Here is a 19,249-nt window from a genome sequence, read left to right on the forward strand (position 1 = left end):
AACTATACAGTATAAGGGTCCTGAGTGGCTCAGTTATTTGAACCTCTGTCTCTTGATCTCAGCTCAGGTCTTGATCTCAGGGTCGTGAGTTCAAGCCTCATGTTGGGCTCCACATTGGGTGTGGAGCCTGCTTAAAAAAATAAAAACCTGTACAATGTGATGATTTAATATATGTATACATAGCAAAATGTTTACCACAATCAAATTGGTTAACACATCCATTACATGTCCTTTTTTTTTTTTTTAAAGATTTTATTTATTTATTCATGAGAGACACAGAGAGGCAGAGACACAGGAAGAGGGAGAAGCCGGCTCCATGCAGGGAGCCTGACTGGGACTCAATCCTGGGTCCCCAGGATCAGGCCCTAGGCCGAAGGCGGCACTAAACCGCTGAGCCATGTCTTTTTGATTTTTTTCCTTCTCTCACCCAAATACCAATCCTACAACCAAGTGAAGATTTTAAAATCTGGACACACACACACACACAGACACACACACACTTCTTTATTTTTTTAAAATTATTTATTTTACTTTTTTTTAAATATGTTATTTATTCATGAGAGACATACAGAGAGAGGCAGAGACATACGCAGATGGAGAAGCAGGCTCCCTGTGGGGAGCTGATGTGGGACTCCATCCTGGGACTCCTGGATCATGACCTGAACTGAAGGCAGACGCTCAACCACTGAGCCACCCAGGTACCCCTATTTATTTTACTTTTTTAAAAAAGATTTTATTTATTTGAGACAGAGAGAGGGAGAGAGTGTGTGTGCAAGAGCAGGAGGGATGGAGAAGAGGCAGAGGAAGAAATAGACTCCCCACTAACGCAGGAAGCCTGTCGTGGGGCTCAATCCCGGGATCTGGAGATCATGACCTGAACCAAAGGTAAATGCTTAACTGACTGAGTCACCCAGGTGCCCCCAATGATTATTTGTTTGTTTGTTTATTGTGCACATGAGTAGGGGGGCGGAGAGAGAGAATCTCAAGCTGACTCTGCACTGAGCCTGTCGAGGGCTCAAACTCATGACCCTCAGATTGTGACCTGAGCTGAAATCAAGAGCCAGATGCTTACCAACTGAGCCACCCAGGCGCTGGTGTATTTACCATCTAATTTTAAGTTCTTGTTTCATCTTTTTCTCACTTCTGCATTAGGCAGTATATGGTGTTTGATTTATTTCTGTTTTATAGCGGGTTTAGTCCTTAGCGGTCTAATTCTGTTGGTCTCTGAGCTTATGTCTCCATGGGGATAACAGCTAGTTTGTATGGTCGATGTATAGTGGGGAAAGGATGAAGGTCTGACCATGAAGGTCTGTGTCCTTCCAGATCCAGTCCTGGCAGAGAACTCAGAAACACTGACTCTCCATGGTTGCAGACGCTCTACTAGTCAGTTCTAAGGGATCGCACAACTGGGAACAGGCAGGCTCTCTGGGAGCTGGGGCCATGGTAGCAAATAATGAAGAAGTGAATACCCCAGGCTAACACCTATTTTCTTTAGTTCCTTGACTTAGCAAGGCACAGGTGCTGCTCTAATTTCTGTTTATGTGTAAAGGGGAGGCAGTGATGTCTCAAGACAATTATGAAGGAGATAAGAGTTGAATTTAAAATATTCTAAAATTTAGATCTTCCTGCAGTCTGTCCTCCTAATGCTGTTTCTATCCCTGAATGCAGCCCTCCCCACTCCCTACACGCACAGTTTCAAGATGGCAGTTCTCTCTTTCTTGGCAAGTTCTAAACATTTTATATTTGTTGTGGCCATTGTTTCTGGTTCTCCAAATGCTTGCTTCCCTTTGCTTCTATAGCTTTAGCAAAATTAATTTTGGGTGAGGGAGAGCCTGAACCTATTTATTTGCCATCTCAGTAGGAAATAGAAGTTTCATTTCTGGCTCTCAAAGTGACAGGTGACGTCCAATGGCTGGCAGTCAGAAGCTTCCTGATCACCAGAGTCTTACACCTGTGGCCAGGACTTGTGTGCTGTCATGCCTGTGCCAAGAATCTCTCTTCCTGGTGCCAGATGGGCTGGTGAGTGGGAATTCTGATTTGTCTCTGCTCCAGTGGCAGGAGAGAAAGGAGATGTGGAGATTCATGAGGTAAGAGTGTGTGTGGCATCAAGTAGGAGAGAGATATATTTGTGTTTGAGCACTGACTGTGTACTCCATTGAGCCCTTTCTGGGTGCATCTTCAGGGATGTTTTACTTTGCAGAATTCAGGACAAAGACTTTCAGCAATTCCTTTCTAGGAAGATACTGGTTAGTTTTGAGGGAAGCTGTATGATGAGGCGACAGCACCCTGATAGATGGTATTAGCCTCGTGGTCTTTAAGATGTATTTGGCTGTGTCTTCCTTTTCTGTAACTTAGAAGCGTCTGTAGAATTTATGAATTCTTTCAACTTAGCTCTTTTAAGTCTCCCTAGCACATATCAGAGCCCTCCAAGCAATTTGCTGCAGCCATCTCTAGCTGGACCTGTGGCTTCCTATCTTCCCATTGGCCTCTGCTCCCATTCTTCTCCTCAGTTTATCTTGGATGCAGATGAATCTTCCTCTGTGGCAATGTTTGGCACAAGATCTACATCAAATACATGTTGAATTCATTGTGTTCTTTGTATCTGAAGGTTAAAAAAGATAGGTTTTTCCCTGTTTGGGCACCCATTTCATTTCTTCCCCCTGCTTGCTCAGGAGCTGCTACCAGGAAGTGCCTTCACTGGAATAAGCTTTTGAGGGGGAACAAACCAGGTTTGTTGGGGGGCCCAAGGGTTAATAGCAATATTAGACCAGTTTTTTTTCTCCCACAGGAAGATGAACTCGAGTTTATCTTATCTTTACTGTTTCTTTGGAATGTCTTGGGTTTAGATAAACAAGGAATGTCAATTGTGTTACAAAGCAACACTTTTAAATGTAGAAATGACCCCTTTTGGTGAACTATATCTGCATGAGGAAGATGGAGTAGGCATTAAATTTGTGGGCTTATGTGACAAAAAAAGTATAAAAACCTGTCAGGAAACACAGACCTTGGATTCTGTGTATGGTGTTTCTTGAAACTGAATGTGCTTGCTGGCTTGAATGTGAATTCACAGGCTTATACGATGTGGTTCCTGTAATTTGTGAGGATTTTCTATCCTGGGATGGGTCCTATCCACCCCTGTGGTTTTGTCTGTTACAGCCAAGCATGTCCACACAAAATGGGGACAATAATCAATACCTAGATTATTGTAAAGACTCCTGAGAAGACATGTTTAATGCTATCAGGCTGATAAACAAGAATGTTGTTTTATGTCCTATACCCTTCTAAGTTCTGGTCTAGTATTCACTATGGCTTTTTTTTTTTTTTTTTTTTTTTTTTTATTCATGAGAGACACAGAGAGAGAGAGGCAGAGACACAGGCAGAGGGAGAAGCAGGCTCCATACGGGGAGCCCGACATGGGACTCGATCCCGGGTCTCCAGGATCAGGCCCGGCGCTGAAGGCGGCGCTAAACCGCTGAGCCACTCGGGCTGCCCTCATATGGCTTTTTGAGTGTGCATATTAATTTGAACCCAACACCATAGCTGAGTTATACAGGGTGGGCATTGCAGGTTTTTTTTCTATAAAATAACTTTTACTTTGTTGTTGAAATGTTATTATAAATAAACAAGTAGTAATTAGAAGACCATAGAGTGTTTTTTGACCAAAGCCTTAAAATTCTTTTACAGCATCCAAATTTCTCTGGACAGAATTGGAACAAAAATGAAATCATGGTTAATAATAAAATGTTACATTTGTGTAATGCTTTGAATTTTCCGAGGTGCTTTCATGGACATTTTTTTTACTTTGTCCTACTTTCCCTCTATCTTCTCTCCTCTAATCTATCATGGCTTTTATTATACATACAAAAACATTCATTCAAATCCCATCTCTCCAATTTTGAACCTCCTACTTAGTACTCATGTATACCATTACAATTAGAAGCAAAGGAGATAAAAATCAATGAAATGACTCAAAGCAAAAGACTTGATGGGACTTGAAAACTGATTGGACTTAGGTTTCTGGTTTGGACAATAGGTGGAGAGTGGTTTAATTCACTGAAAGGGGAAATATAGGGGAAGGGCTTTTGGGGCATGTTTTATTAAAGATCTTAGGAGAGGAGAGTCTGCTATTTTCACAGAGAGGCATCTCACTCTGCTCCAGGATTTCCTTTGTCCACATCCATTGGGAAAACAGGAAAGCCAGAAGATGGGCTACCTAATGGATCAACCATACCACATGAATTGGGTCAGAAGGAAAGGAGGCTCAGGACTGAGTAATGATTTATTAAGTAAATATCATAAAATGCCCAGCTGACACACGAAGGAACAGCGATTGGCCTTGGGGTGCCAGGATCATAGGCCATGCCCAGTCCTGAGGGATCTGGACCATCTCACAGCTAGCAATGTGATAACCTCTGAAAGAAGAACAAATACTGTTTCATGCTTCTGATCATAGTTGGCAATAAGAGGTGGTGAGAGTAACAGACTGCTAAATGAATTCTTAGATCTGCTTATTTTTTTTTTTTGATTCCATGTGGGGCTTGAATTCATGACCCTGAGATCAAGACCTGAGCTGAGATCAATGGTTGGATGCTTAGCTGGCACCCAGGAGCCCCTTAGATCTGTTGTTTTTTTTTTTTTTTTTTAATCAAATTCTCATGGCTGGTTGAGAAGGAAGAATGCGCTTGTCTAGGACATTTCCTTGAAGTGGCGTCTCTGATAACCAGCTTAGAGTCTTCTGGGGTACTTGATGAAAATGCTGGACCCTCTGACCTGCTGACTCAGAATCCCTGGGGGTGAGACTGAATTTGCACCTAAGCTATATCCTAGAAATTCCTTTGTACACCGAGGTGTAAAAATCAAAGGTAAGCTGGTTGGGTTCGTTATGAGTTATTCTTATCAACAAAAAATTACACCAAACGTGAATTAATTGGGCAACCAGACATTCTTTGATTTAAGGCTGCTGGCACCGCTTAAATCCTTCCCAGGTGCCCTGCTATCTTACAGTATGACTTCTACCTTTACTAATGAAGTTTTTCGTTAAGTCTTCTTTCTGCTGGTACAAAGGAAAATGTCTTTGTTATACTTTTCGTTTTAATTTTTATTTTTTTAAATATTTATTTATTTATTCATGAGAGGCACAGACTGAGAGAAAGAGGCAAAGATACAGGCAGAGGGAGAAGCAGGCTCCTTGCAGGAAGCCCGATGCAGGACTTGATCCCAGAGCCACCCAGGTGTCCTCGTTTTAATTTTTAATTAACATTTTCTAAGATAGCCTTAGCTTTAATGAAAATGCTTCCAAAGCATGTTCAGAGGATGGTCCTCAGACTGATGGTTTGAAGAACTGAATTGTATGTCAATGGAGTCCCATAAATATTAGCATTTACATGCACAAGGTCCCTTGGAAAAGGTAAGAGAAGACACCATCACTCGCTGGAAGAACCCACACTCCGATTATGTAGGCAAGACAAAACACACATTTGCACTATGGTGTTCACATTGTTTTTTAAGCATAAAGCCCTTCCTATGGTCTATAAGTGTGTGTCTTCCCAAATTCACACCTTGAAATCCTTTTGCCTGATGTGATTGTATTAAGAAGTGAGGCCCTTGGGAGGTGCTTAGGTCATGAGGATGTAGCCCTCCTGAATGAGTGTTCTTGTGAAAGACGCCTTCCCAGAATTCTCTCGGCCCTTGCACCATTTCAGGGCACAGTAAGAAGGTGCTGGCTATTAACCAGGAAGAGGGCTTTCACTGGAATGAAACCATGTTGGTACCCTGATCTTGAACTTCTCAGTCTCCAGAACAATGGGAAATAAATTTCTGTTGTTCATAGGCTACCCAGTCTCTGGTATTTTGTTATAGCAACCCAAATGGATTAAGACTGCTCTCTCAGTAAAAAATATTTTGGTACTTATATCCATATGTTTATTTATAAATTATCATAACTTATCCGTATGTACTAGTAATATGACTTGATTATACATACCATAACATACACAAATAGAAAGCTTAAAAGTTGCCAAATATATATAAATAGAAATCCTAATATTTCCTTTTCATACTCTGAAGGATTTTGTGTGCATTCACTGTAGTGTGCATACTCCATTTTGGAAACCAATGTTTCAGAAAACAATTTGTGCCTGTATACAATCAAGCACTAGGTTTTATATTACAGACAAAAGGTCCTTTAAAGTAGAGAGAAGAGCAAACCTAGATTACCAGAACTAGTAAATTAATTGAATGAAATTAAGAAAATGATATATTTTCAATAAATAGATGAAATAATAGGAAACATTGCTTTGGGTACATGCTATAGGCTATTAAGATACAGAGAATAGGGCAGGGTGCCTGGGTGGCTCAGTCAGTTAAGCATCTATCTACCTTCTGATCCAGCTTTGCATCTCATTGGGCTCCCTGCTCAGTGGGGAGCTGAGGGGGGCTTCTCTCTCTCCCTCTGCCACTCTCCCTGCTTGTGCTCTCTTTCTCTCTGTCAAATAAATAAATAAAATCTTAAAAAAAAAGTTACAGAGAACACAAAAATGAATATAACAGAAGGGAAAGAAACATAAGACAAATTTAAACACTACATCCTCTGGCAAAATGTTTTCTTGCCCACAGGTGGGTCTTTGCTGACATCTATGGGCTAAAATTTGCCAATGATTTTTTTTTTTAATTTAAGGATTAAAAAAAATAATTTAAGGATTTTACTATGCTTATCCCCACCCCCCACCCCCCCCAAACCCCCTACCTCCGTCTACTTTAAAAAAAAGTTTTAAAATTTAAATATATATACATTCATCTCTGTTTGTCAATGACATGATATTGGAAATTTTTCTCTTTATTGATTTATGGATTGGCTGTGTTCCTTAAAGTCTTGAATCATATTTATTTATTTATTTTAGATTTTATTTATTTATTCGAGAGAGAGAGAGAGAGAGGCAGAGAGAGACACAGGCATAAGAAGAAGCAGGCTCCATGCGGGGAGCCTGATGTGGGACTCAATTCTGGGTCTCCAGGATCACGCCCTGGGGTGGAGGCGGCGCTAAACCGCTGAGCCACGGGGCGGGGCGCTTGAATCATATTTTAAATAAGATGCATTCAACTATAAGCTTTGTGATAAAGAGACTGCATCTGTCTTGCTCATTCTTGTATCTCTGGCAACTCAAATAGCATCAGATTCATGGTGGATATTCAAAAATGTCTTCCGAATGGTTGAAATAATACTCGAAAATCTTAGCATTTAAAGGAACTCTGTGATGAACCATTTACTAAAGTTAATAAAGTTAAAACCAATGAATATTCAGTAAATTACTATTTTGGTGAAACAACGCTTTTAATAATGGACAAAATTATCCTTTAAGCAAACCAATGGGGTATCTGAGTAGAATGGTTCAATGCAGATTTACATATGGAAGTCACCTCAGATATAGTCTCATATCCTATCATAGATAAAGAAAGCTAGAGCTTAGACAAACTAGAAAAGGCTTGCGCAAGACCACACCACTATGTAGAGGCAGTTATTCCAATACATAGCAAATGATATGTGATTATTCTTTTCCATAAGGAGTTATTACAGGTTTTCATAAAACAACAAGCCTCTCTCTGGAGCAGTTACCAAAGTTCCCAGGGTTCTTTTCCTATATATTCACATAGAACTTTTAGAGAAGTGTGGCAATAGCCATTGATTTCAGGGTCCAGAAAATTCCTACCTTTCCTCTATCCTTTTGAATTTTCAGCTCCCTCATTTTTGCCACCACTTAGGAGTTCAGCCCAGCTACCATATCACTTACTCTAACTCAGACTCATGGATTTAGTTTTTGAAATAATGTACTATTTTTATTAAAAAGTGATACCTGCCTGTTAACTAAAAATTCAAGCAACACAGGGTAAGTATCAAGATAAGAGGAAATACTCCCCTTGAATTCTTCCACTCAGAAACAACTATTGTTAAATTGTTACTATTATTACTTGAAAAGGTGACTATTATTCCAGGCATCTCCCAATTCCTAGGTGAAATGAGGGATGGATATATAGATATGGAAGTAAATGGGATAAAAGTTTGTTACTCAAACGGGAAGAAAAAAGGAATGGCACTAAAGAATTGCCAAAATCCAGATAAATGTTTCTTTGCTGTTGATAATACTAGCTTCTAAATTATCCTTGAAATTTAAGAAAAATGTTTAACAAAACTTAACCTAATAAAACTCTTATACCCAAATCGACATGTACATAAATGTCTATTGTAGCAAAAACAAGTGAGACCAAGCCAAAGCAAGACAAACACACACTCAAACCACAATCCAGAAACCAACCTAAAGTCCATTACGATTGGAATGGATTAATAAGTTGTGGCATACTCATACAATAGTACACACTACAGCACTTTAAGTGGATAAACCTGAACTACACTGATCAACCTACATAAGACTAAAAAATATGTTAACAACAACAACAACAACAAAAACGGCTGTAGAATACACATAGATATCAATTTATAAAACTTAAAACTCTATATAAAACAATACTTTATAATGTCTAAGGATTCACAAATATTTAGTGGAAGTATTAAAACATGCATAGTAATGATAAAATTGACTTCATGCTGGGTCGTCATATCTGGCAAAGGAAAAAAAGAAATGGAAGGGTCCAGAGACATCAACTATATTATAGACATTAACATCTTAAAAAATAGATTTGAAACAAGGCACAATATTAAGATTTAATAAAGTTGGGTGCTTGGGCAATGGATATCCATTAATCTTTATGTTTAAAATAGGTCATGATTAAGGTACATTAAAATAAAAATCAAAGAGATGAGCAAACTAATGAATTTTAAAAAATACTAAGCACTGAAACAAAGTCAATTGTTATTGCCCAAAGAACTAGACATAATTAACAAACCTGATTATGTTACAACTAGACAGAATTAATTTAAAACTTATTTTATTACCTGTAAAGCAATTATAAGAATAAAAAGTTTGATAAGAGAAGCAGATACTCTGTAATTGACAGCACAAAGGACCTGGGGTACATTTTATGTTGTTATAATTAACATTAAACACTTCAAATACAGAATATATGGGGAACAATACCAATGCACCTACTACCCAAACACAGTTGTGTTGTTTCCACCTGACTTCAGTGCTACCTTTTTTTTCTCTCCTCAATGCAATTACTGGTTTAAAATGAGTGCAAAGGGATCCCTGGGTGGCGCAGCGGTTTGGCGCCTGCCTTTGGCCCAGGGCGCGATCCTGGAGACCCGGGATCGAATCCCACATCGGGCTCCCAGTGCATGGAGCCTGCTTCTCCCTCTGCCTCTCTCTCTCTCTCTCTCAGACTATCATAAATAAATACAAAATTAAAATAAAATAAAATGAGTGCAAATCAGTCTTCATTACATTTTGAGACTTGTCTTCATGATATATGTACATTTAGTTTATTTTAATGGTTGTGAAATTTATATTGTATGAATACAACACAATTTTATTCACTTGTTTAGCCACTGATGGATATCCTCTGACTACTAAATATAAACAAGGCTGCAATGAACATCCTTATGCATATTTCCTTGTGCACATAGATGAGAGATTTTCTAAGGCTCTGGGTCATATAAACTGAAGTACAATTGTTGGGTTATAGGATATTCATACCCTTAAAATTTATTCAGTATTGCATATGTGAAATAAGTGGTTGAAATAAGCAGGAAAACTACTTAACTTTTCCACCACGAGTGTATGCAAATTCTAATTTCTCCCCATCTCTCCATCAGCACTTGCTGTTGTCAGACTATCTACACTGAGATAATAAAGAGATATTCTTCTATATTTTCTTCCAACAGCTTTACTTATTCACATTTAGACCTTTAATTCATTTGAAATTTATTTTTGTATGGTGTGAAATTGGCTTCTGATTTTTGCCTCCTGTGGACATAGCCAATTTTCTTAGCACCATTAACTGACTTGTGCAGTAGTTCTCAAATTATGGCTAGAGGATCTCTGGGGAGGAGAGATTCCTGAGATTCTTTTATAAGGTCCACAAGGTTAAAACTATTTATAATACAAAGATGTTTTTTGTCTTTTTCACTTTCACTCTCATGAGTGAACAGTAGCGTTTCCCAAAGGCATGGGATGACATCATTGTTCTAACAGTTAATAAATTGTGTACTGTACTTTCAAGGATTTTCTAAGGTAGTGAGTTTAGGATATAAATACATATATTTTTAAAAAAATTAACTCAATTTGTTCTCACTACTCCTTGCTCCAACCAGCTCTTTTCAGTTACATCAGCTATACTCTGTAATGTCATTATCTTCCAGGAAATCATAACTATTAAATCTCAAAGATTTTCCTGCACCTATACATAAACATGAGAATTAATTTCATCTTGTTTTGCAACAATATTAAAATATTTTCCAAAACCATTTTTAATTTTCAAAATTTTGTATGAAATTTATTATTTTAGAATTGAATATTTTATTCTAAAATAAAACAAAATATATTTATAATACATTTTCTTGGACTTAAGGATGGCTTAAAAATATATCAGAGGATATTTTTCTTTTTTGAGACAGAGAGAGAGAGAGAGCTTGCATGTGGTGGAGGGTGGGGTGGGGTAGAGAGAGAATCTTAAGTAGGTTCCATGCCCAGTATGTAGCTGGACACAGGGCCTGATCTCAAGACCCTGAGATCATGTCCTGAGCTTAAATCAAGAGTCCAAGGCTTACCTGGGCAGGGACTTAAATGTTTTAAATGTAGATGTTTCAAACTCTGTAAAAGCCTCTTACAGGATAACATTACATTGGCTAGAGGAGCTTACATAATAGTAAAGAGACTAATAAAGCCTTGAACAGTTGCATTGTTTCACAAATGCCTGCCTGATTAAAAGACAGTATAAGAAAGCATAGTACTACCATTTTCCAATGATAGAGTAACCTGTCAAGTTAATGATTTAACTGCAAACATAAATGAACCGATCTATAGATGTGTCTAGACATGCTGTCCGGCTTGTACTCATTTGGTATCATTGCTAACTAATCATTGACCTTTTTTTATGTGAATCTTGACAATAGACACAGGGGTGGTAAATCATTAACAGTGTTGTACAACCTTTTTTGACCCTCATGGTTTTTCCTGCAACACCTGTATTCATATGTGTACTGACAGTGTAAGAACAATGGTGGATAATACTACCAGTGCCTTGGCATGAATCAAGATAAGAGCATCAAATTGCTTTAGCACTCATTATATTCTTTATTATGACACACCCACAGTTTTTAAAAGTCAGTTTCACTAGAGAATGTTCTTGATGAAGGAAAAATAATTATCACTTCTATTAAATCTCAACTCTGAGTACATTTTAAGAAATATTCTGTGATGAAATAAGAAATACCCATCAAGCTCTTCTGCTATATACTAAAATATGGTGGTTGTCTCCAGAGAAAACTTTGAGTTGCAAGCTGAATTAGCTACTTTTTTTATGGAACACATTTTTTTTTTTTTTCATTTGGAAAAACAAACAACTGACAGAAAATTGGTTATTCAGACTTGGGTATATGGGAGACATTTTCTTGAATATGAACAAAGTGAGACTGTCACTTCAAAAAAACAGCTCATTATATCTGCTACCAATGATAAAATTTAAACTTTTGAGTGAAAATTAGAATTTTGGGAAGCTTGTACCTGCTACCGTGGCGTACTTAAAAACTTTTCTGATGAAGTCAGAGGCAATATTAATGAATGTGATTTAAAAAGATAGTGTATAAAGTGTGCTGACATTTCAAATACCCGCATAATTCAGTGAATTGCTCTTCTCTAATGGCCAATGCATGATTGTTGCAGAAACATGTATGGGCAAAAAAAACCTTTTAAAGTGCAAGATAGGCCAATGGATTTCAATGATTTCCTGTCATTTATCCCCTGAATCAGAAACTTTAGACTCACATTCTTACCTCCCCATGGACCCTTTCACTTATTTTATTACTCAATACTTAATTGTAAATTCCACCTCCCAGACAGCCTTAAGTATATTCTCTCAGCTTCATTACTATTATTTCTAAAGTCCTCATTTAGAACTTTGTTAATTTTACTTATTTTAAAATAAATATCAAATCTCTAACACAGTATAGAAGGCATTTCTGGATCTTGCTACTACCTACCTCTCCTGTGTCTCCCCACTTCACGTTTTCCCCCAGTTAATCTGATTATAGATATAGATCTCTATGAAAAAAATGCTGATTCATGATTGCCTGCCTTTACTTTTTTGTGGTTTCTTCTGCCTGGAATGTTCCCCTTCTACAGCTTACTTGGAAAATTCCAAGTTACATCTATCAAAATTCCTTCCCCAGGAAACTTTTCTTGACCTGCTTCATAGCAGTAAGAGTTAGTCACTTTATTTTTCTGGGTTACTTTGTATTTTTTTCTATTGCTGTACTTATCCTTCTATAATGGGTTGGCTCTCTGTAGAATTCTTGTTACAGAATTATCTTTTGGTTTGATGCTGTTTACCGACATATATTTTACTTTTTTTTTTTTTTAACTTTTATTTATTTATGATAGGCACACAGTGAGAGAGAGAGAGAGGCAGAGACACAGGCAGAGGGAGAAGCAGGCTCCATGCACCGGGAGCCCGACGTGGGATTCGATCCCGAGTCTCCAGGACTGCGCCCTGGGCCAAAGGCAGGCGCCAAACCGCTGCACCACCCAGGGATCCCACCGACATATTTTAAAGATTTTATTTGTGCGGTGCCTGGGTGGCTCAGTTGGTTGAGTGTCTCCCTTTGGCTCAGGGCATGATCCTGGGATCTTGGGATCGAGTCCCGTATTGGGTTCCCTGCAGGGAGCCTGCTTCTCTCTCTGCCTGTGTCTCTGCCTCTATCTCTGTGTCTCTCATGAGTAAATAGATAAAACCTTAAAAAAAAAATTTTATTTATTTATTTGAGAGAGAGGGGGAGAGAGCATGAGTGGGGGAGGGAGAGAGCTGAACAGGGAGCCCCACACAGGGCTCGATTCCAGAACTCCAGGATTCATGACCTGAGTGGAAGGCAGCCACTTAACAGACTGAACCACCTAGAGACTCTAATATTTACCTATACTGAACAATCCCATAAAAGACAGACCTGTGAAACCCCTATTAGACTTCCTAAAACAGAATTGTTGAGAGGCTCACTTTTAAAAATAGGAACTTGAGAAATTTTCTGGTCTGGGTATCATATCAATTATTCTTTGAATTTGTTTTATAGGATAGCCACTTTTCAACACCTTTCTGAGCTGGTTGCTGGAAAATTTCAAGCTAAATTGTTACCTACCTCTAGGTTTTGTGATCTAAATTAGCTTCATTATAGACTCTAGTGAGGTGTCTTGCTTCTGTGAACTGAAGTCTGGCAAAATCCGTTTTCCCATATTGATATAGGAAGAAGTATGGGAGCCATTAATGTGCAGAACTTGCAGCCTGAGATCGTTGCTTTTCCTGATTTACAGTACACCTGTTGCTCTCTGGAGGACACATAGGTGGGTGATGCCTGGTGTTTGAGAAGCTTTGGGAAGCCATATGATTGTGTTTTCTTTTCTAATATATGCATTATTTTCCCCTTGGAAAGAGGTTGCTGGATAATTTTCAGTCTTCCCAAGAAGCCAGTTATTTCTTCCATTATTTGATAGATTTTTTCCCCCTTCCTGTGTAAAAACATGGGTCCATTGTGAAGTGGAAAGTGAGGTATCCAAGAGGATCTAGAACCTCACACTCCAGCTGTTTTTGGTGCAGAAATTGTACATTTCTCTTTTTTTCTTTTTAAAAAATTAGATCTGATTTTTAATACAACCACATAAGAATAGAAAAAGCACCATGGGGCTAATCAGAATTAATATCTAAGATATGATAAAAAATGAGACATAAATGTGGAAACAAAATTTAAGGCTGCTGGAAAAAAAAAGAAACACCATTTCAGGGTTGGTTTTCTGTTTCCAGGGGTTCTGCAACTCACAAAGGTGCAGTATGGATTATTTTTGTATAACCCATATCATATAACACAATTCTTTTTATTTTCCTCAAAATCTCTTCTTAATATTTATGATTTTCTGCAGTTGAGGCCCTACACTGGTTATAAAATTGGAATGTAACTGTTCATATTACTTCAATGTCTTTGTGAAAAGCATTCTGCTATCCACACAATATTTTTCATTTCTTGTTCCTTCAGCTTTGTGTATATGTTAATCACGCCATAGTGGAATTGCATGTTGAATGCCAGCACTTTCATTTGTACCTCATAGTCATAAAACACATCCTCCAATGTCTTTCCTCCAGTGCCATGACCACAGTCTCAAACAAAGGCCCGTAAAGTCTGTAATGGTCCTCTACTCACCTCATCTGGTCAAAGTCTTCTGCTTGAGCAGAAGGCATAGTTGCTCAGGACAGAGCTTGCCACAGGTCAGGTAGAGGGTCTCTCGGTCGTCTTTACTCAGTTCGGTTACAAAGGGTTAAACGTCATGATAAAAGCACCTCTGGTACCCTCAAACTCAAGAATGGGATGCATAATTTCTGCTGTGACATCACCATGATCCTTACAGAATTTATAGAATGCTTCAAGGTAAGATTTGTACAGCGTATTATGCAGTAATTCAATATTCAGTTTATCTACAGTATTTTCAGACATATAGTCCAGAAAGAATGTAGCTAACGGTATTTCAACCAGAACAGCATTAAAGGGATAGGAAAGTGTCTCCATAATGTTGACTGTTTCCATTTCTGTGAAATAGCCTAATAGGTGGCACTTCACCAGAATTTCTTGCACAGATTTTTTTTTTTTTTGGCAACGCACCGTTCATCAGTAGAATCACATTGTCATGTAACTGCACATCATGTATGCAAAAAAATGTGCTCAGGGTTCTGGGGGATGATTCCAGAAATATCCAAATTCTCTGCATAGCTTTTTCTTCATCTTGGTGTCAATTTTGGAAGCCATAAGAGGATAAGCCAAGAAGTTGCCATGATCAGTGGTCTGGAAATGAATTTTCACATCTTCCAGGGTGCTACACTGGACCAGGTTGATGTATTCCTGCTGGGTCAAGAGTCTGGCTTTGCCCCCTCACAGCAGGCCTTCCAGGTGGCTAAGGTCCATGTTAAAGCTCAGCGCTCTCAAGTATGGGGAAGATCACAGCCAATTTAGGCTACAACAGCTTTGGATCCTGGTCAGCTCCTAAAGATTTGCTCTAGACTAGAAAAAAAAAAAAAAAAAAAAAAAGCTAGAGATTATGAGGAGTGATCAGAAAGGAATCTTATCAGCTGATAGGGTTTTCAAAAAATAGCTTCTTCTGGTTTTCAGTGGTGGCTCTCAACATAGCATGCTCAGCCCTGTTATTACAGCAACAGCAAGTCAGCTGGATAACCCAAGTAAACCCAGGAAGCAAACCAAGACAGGGAGAAAGAGAATAGGCTGCACATTTCTTGACTTAAAAACAAGGCCCTGAAAAGTTGACCAGGTATCCAGTTTCCACCAGAGAAAACGCAGATCAATTTGTATGTCTTTAGGAAATGTAAAGACTTGGAGTCTGCTGCTTGTGTCTTGAGAATTGGTATGGCTACACTGTAGGTGTCAAAGAAAGGAGCCTCCTTTGGAAGGTGTCCTTAAATTAGGATGAGGTCCTCATCTGGACAATATTAGAAAATAAAAACCATTGTCTGTCATGTTCAATGGAGCTCCTGTTTTTATTGATTCCAAGAATCACTATTAACTCACATGAATCCAAGACAGGAGTCTCAAATACGTAGGGGAAAAGAAAAGAAATTAACCAAGGTTCCTAATGCTTTAAATGTTCCTAACATTTAAGAAAAATTCCAGGCTGAGATAAGGTCAAAGTACAGTATCTGTGAACTTAAATTCCACTGTCATTCTGTTTTCACGAGACTGTAGAGAAAAATTTCTATCTTCAAGTTACACAATTAGGTTAAATAAGTTAGAGAAATCAGCGCTCAGAAGATGGAATCTTTTAATGATTTTCTAGTTGGAAAGGTTACCTTCCCTTTTTTTTTCATTCTTCAAATTTTTATTTAAATCCGAATTAGTTAACATACAGTGCAATACTGGTTTCAGGAGTAGAATTCAGTGGTTCATCACTTAAATAAAATGCCCAGTTCTCATTACTACAGGTACCCTCCTTAATCCCCATCCCCTATGGAGCCCATCCCCCGCCCACCTCCCTCCATCTACTCTATCTTTAAGAGTTTCTTATGGTTTGTTTCTCTCTCTCCTTTTTCCCCTTTCCCATGTGTTCATCTCTTTTGTTTCTTAAATTCCACATATGAGCGAAATCATGTGGTATTTGTCGTTCTCTGACTAATTTCTCTTAGCATAATACACTTTAGCTCTATCCAGGTCATTGCAAATGGCAAGAAAGTTGCCATTAAGTTGCAAATTTTAAAAAGTCTATGCATATTATAAAACCTTAGTTCAAACGGGTATACTATGGCAAAAGCAAGATGAAAAAGTACAGACTCACATAAAAATAACTATGCTTATTTAATAATGAATGCTCAAACAATGGTCTTTCGTTTTTTCTTTCTTTCTTTTTTTAAAATAGAAATACTTTCTGTTCCTAAAAACTCTTTGTATTAAAAATGGGAAAATGTAACTCTAGTTTAATATCCTCAGTGTCTTTGGTAAGTTATAAAATAAAGATCAGATATGCAACTTGGCTGTAGACCAATAATTAGTGGTCATAAAAGGACATTAAAAATCTCCTTGCAGTGGAGCGCCTGGATGGCTCAGTCAGGCGAGCGTGTGGCTCTTGATCTCAGGATTGTAAATTCGAGCCCCATGTTGGGCGTAGAGATCGTTTAAATAAATAAACTTAAAAAAAACTCTCTGCACTAAAAATTTAAACTAGTATATAGAGGATTACTCAGTAAATTCAAGAGAACTTAATTTTAATCTAAGCTTATTTAATATTCCTGACCTGGGTAAACACTTTCTTATGGTAAATTGTTTTGTGCATGTTGAGTTTAAATTATGTCCCCTCTCTGATTTCATCACGTATAAAATAAAAGTGCAGTCATAGCGTTTTTGTCCACATAAAACCATGCCTTCTTTTTTTTTTCTTCTTAAAAATATACTTTCTGGGGAGAGGAGTTTCAGGTTTACAGAAAAATTGGGTGGAAAAATATGATAGTTTTCATATGTTCGGTCACTCCCTACCTTCTCCTAAATTCCTCTGTTAGTAACATCTTGCATTGGTTTGGTATATTTGTTACAATTGATGAGCCAATGTTGTCACATTATTAAGTAAAGTCTGTAGCATTGTACATTCTATGGGTTTTGACAAATGTGTAATTATATGTATCCACCATTTCAGTATCATACAGAATAGCTTCATTGCCCCCAAAATACCCTGAGCTCCATCTATTCAACTCTGCTTCCCTCTTTCCCAGTGAACCCCTGGTGATCACTGGTCTTTTGACCATCTAATTTTTACTGTCTCCAGTTTTACTTTTTTCAGAATATCATATAGTTGGGATCACAATAGGTAGCCTTTTCAGATGACTTCTTTCACTTAGCAATATGTATTTAAGGTTCTTCCATGTCTTTCTGTGGTTTGATAGCTCATTTAAAAAATTGCATAATACTCCTCTGTGTGAATGTACCAATGTGTTTATTCATTTACCCACTGAAGGGTGTCTTGCTACTTAGAAGTTTTGGCAGCTCCCATCTTTTCAAATTCAAATGCTACATTAAATGGAATGTCCTAAATTTCATTCACTTACCTTATAGACCAGACTTTGTTATGTCTTAAATTAATGTCTAGACGTTTGTAAATATAGTCATGTGTGCTCAAATAGAGATATAATTTAAATATTTGGTATCACAAATGACATGGAATCTTCATGTTACCCCACTTATAGTATCTGGTAGAAGTTAAGGTATAACATTTCTTAAACATATTTTTTTTTTGTTTGTTTGTTTAAAGACACAGAGAGAGGCAGAAATATAGGCAGAGGGAAAAGCAGGCTCCCTACCAGGGGCCCAATGTGGGACTTGATCCCAGAAACCTGGGATCACGGGATCACGACCTGAGCCGAAGGCAGATTCTCAACCACTGAGCCACCCTGGCGTCCCAACATATTCTTTTAAAAAAGATTTTATTTAAGAGAGAGAGAGAGAGAGAATGAGCACAAGCAGGGGGAGGGCCCGAGGGGGAGGGAGAAGCAGATTCCCTACTGAGCCGGATGACCCAGGGCTCAATCCCAGGACCCAATCCCAGGATCATGAAGTGAGCTGAAGGCAGCAGATGCCTAACTGACTGAACCACCCAGGGACCCAGCAGACAAAATTTTGATATTAATGGTGATTATATTTTTCTTTGATATTAACCTAAGTTTCTAAAATCTCTAATTGACTTTGGGACCTTGGTCTGGTATCTTCTGCCTAAATGGTTGCTGCACTTGAGCGTGTGTTTCGTCTCTCAGATGTTTGTTAACGTTTTTCACAATTCTCATGACTGGGTAGACAATTGCAAAAACAGTAAAGAGAGGAGTTTACATTTCTAACAGCCCTTGTGTCACTGTCTGCTGAAGACACTAAAATATTTCACTCTAGTTAATATTCAACTAATATTTTTCTATGGGAATTCAAAGCTACACTCATGATACTCATTGGACTGTTAGAAAAATTCATGAAAAAAAAAAAAGAAAAATTAATGAAAGGGTTAGGTTTCTTTTTTTTTTTTAAGGCTTAGGTTTCTAAATGTTGAGGTTGTTTTCACATTTTATTTCATATCAAGGGAGGAATCCATTTGCTATGTGAGGCAATCTGTGTTGAAAATCTTCCTAAATGTTTAAAGATATGGAATTGATCTGACTTTAGGGAATGGGTATTTCTTTTTCTTTTTCTTTTTCTTTTTCTTTTCTTTTCTTTCTTTCTTCCTTTCTTTCTTCCTTTCTTTCTTCTTTCCTTCCTTTCTTTCTTTCTTTCTTTCTTTCTTTCTTTCTTTCTTTTTTTTTTTTTCTTTTTCCCTACCTTTTATGTAGAACTTATTTGCTCTGCTTTATTCAGTGTGGCTCTGTTTGTAACGGTCCTCAAATGTAGTAGTCTTCAAACTGGGGTTTTGTATTTTGGGGGTATTAAAGTTTTCCAAGTGGGACATCAGCACAGAAGTTTTAAGGGAATCTAGACCCCAATATCCATGTGCATACACTTGAAAAAGTGATGTGCTTAATCAAACACCTGTTGTCTTAAGCCTCTTTAAATAATAAAAGTGATTTGCTT

At 37.9% G+C, this 19,249-nt stretch overlaps 1 pseudogene; it reads right to left on the reverse strand.

The window, feature by feature from the left end:
• Nucleotides 1–6,870: 6,870 nt before the first annotated feature.
• Nucleotides 6,871–16,157, reverse strand: LOC144316733 (V-type proton ATPase subunit d 2 pseudogene; annotated as a pseudogene).
• Nucleotides 16,158–19,249: the final 3,092 nt, after the last annotated feature.

Source organism: Canis aureus, chromosome 7 (assembly GCF_053574225.1).
Source record: "Canis aureus isolate CA01 chromosome 7, VMU_Caureus_v.1.0, whole genome shotgun sequence".
Lineage (NCBI taxonomy): Eukaryota > Metazoa > Chordata > Mammalia > Carnivora > Canidae > Canis > Canis aureus.